This window comes from Triticum aestivum, chromosome 7A (genome assembly GCF_018294505.1).
Source record: "Triticum aestivum cultivar Chinese Spring chromosome 7A, IWGSC CS RefSeq v2.1, whole genome shotgun sequence".
Taxonomy (NCBI): domain Eukaryota; kingdom Viridiplantae; phylum Streptophyta; class Magnoliopsida; order Poales; family Poaceae; genus Triticum; species Triticum aestivum.
Genome location: NC_057812.1, coordinates 12,405,797 through 12,407,434, shown reverse-complemented (window position 1 = coordinate 12,407,434; position 1,638 = coordinate 12,405,797).

The following is a 1,638-nucleotide window of genomic DNA, read 5'->3' as shown; positions in this document are numbered from 1 at the left end:
AAGGGCTAGATCCCGTGGTCAAATGCTACAGGGTTAGGCGGGACGGGGGCACTGGGGGGGGGGGTAGCAATGCCACTAGAGCATAGCACCGGGCCCTCATACATGCGGGGTGGTGTGGTGGCATGTCCGAAGAGGCGGGACGCATCTCCGGGGCGTGGCCCCCCCTCACGAACGGCGATGACACGGTAGTAGACGTTCTGCGGTAACGATGCGGCGTCAATATTACTAAATACTCGGAGCACGATAAAATAATGAGTTTTTTTGCACAACGTGGGCACATGTGCTATAGGAACGATGGTATTTTTTCATAATTTTTGGTGATGGAGAAGTATCCGAAAAATTCCCTCTACACGGATTGCCCTTCGCGCGTCTACGGCTGTGGCCGGCGGCCTCCGGGGGCTAGCATGCCGCCAAATCTTGCGTAGGCGGCCTCTCACAAGTCTGGAAGTGTTGTGGCGGTTGCAAACGCCCGGCACACGTGTCCGGGGTGTGCACCCCCTCATGGACGGCGCCGCCGCCGGCAGCTGGAGGGGAGAAACGGACGCGTGGGGTCTACACGGAGGGGATCTTGCTGTGGGTCTGGCCCGGATGTTGCTCCAAAGTGTTTGTATGGGCTGACCTAACACAACCGGGTGGGGAGGTCCACTGGTTAAAGCCGTCCGTGCAAAGTCAAAGGGCTAGATCCCGTGGTCAAACGTTATAGGGTTAGGCGGGATGGGGGCACTGGCGGGGTAGCAATGCCACCGGAGCATCGCACCGGGCCCTCATTCATGCGGGGTGGTGTGGTGGCATGTCCGAAGAGGCGGGATGCGTCTCCGGTGCGTGGCCCCCCCCTCACGGACGGCGATGACACGGTAGTAGACGTTCTGCGGTAACGATGCGGCATCAATATTACTAAATACTCGGAGCGCGATAAAATCATGAGTTTTTTTGCACGGCATGGGCATATGTGCTATAGGAACGATGGTATTTTTTCATAATTTTTGGTGATGGAGAAGTATCTGAAAAATTCCCTCTACGCGGATTGCCCTTCGCGCGTCTACGGCTGTGGCCGGTGGCCTTCGGGGGCTAGCATGCCGCCAAATCTTGCGAAGGCGGCCTCTCACAAGTCTGGAAGTGTTGTGGCGGTTGCAAACGCCCGGCACGCGTGTCCAGGGTGTGCACCCCCCTCACGGACGGCGCCGCCGCCGGCACCTGGAGGGGGGAAACGAACGCGTGGGGTCTACACGGAGTGGATCTTGCTGTGGGTCTGGCCGGATGTTGCTCCAAAGTGTTCCCATGGGCTGACCTAACACAACCGGGTGGGGAGGTCCACTGGTCAAAGCCCGTTCGTGCAAAGTCAAAGGGCTTGATCACATGGTAAACGCTACAGGGTTTGGCGGGACAGGGGCACTGGGGGGTAGCAATGCCACCGGAGCGTCACACCGGGCCCTCATACATGCGGGCTGGTGTGGTGGCATGTCCGAAGAGGTGGGACGCGTCTCCGGTGCGTGGCCCCCCCTCACGGACGGCGATGACACGGTAGTAGACGTTCTGCGGTAACGATGCGGCGTCAATATTACTAAATATTCAGAGCGCGATAAAATCATGAGTTTTTTTGCACAATGTGGGCACATGTGCTATAGGAACGATGGTATT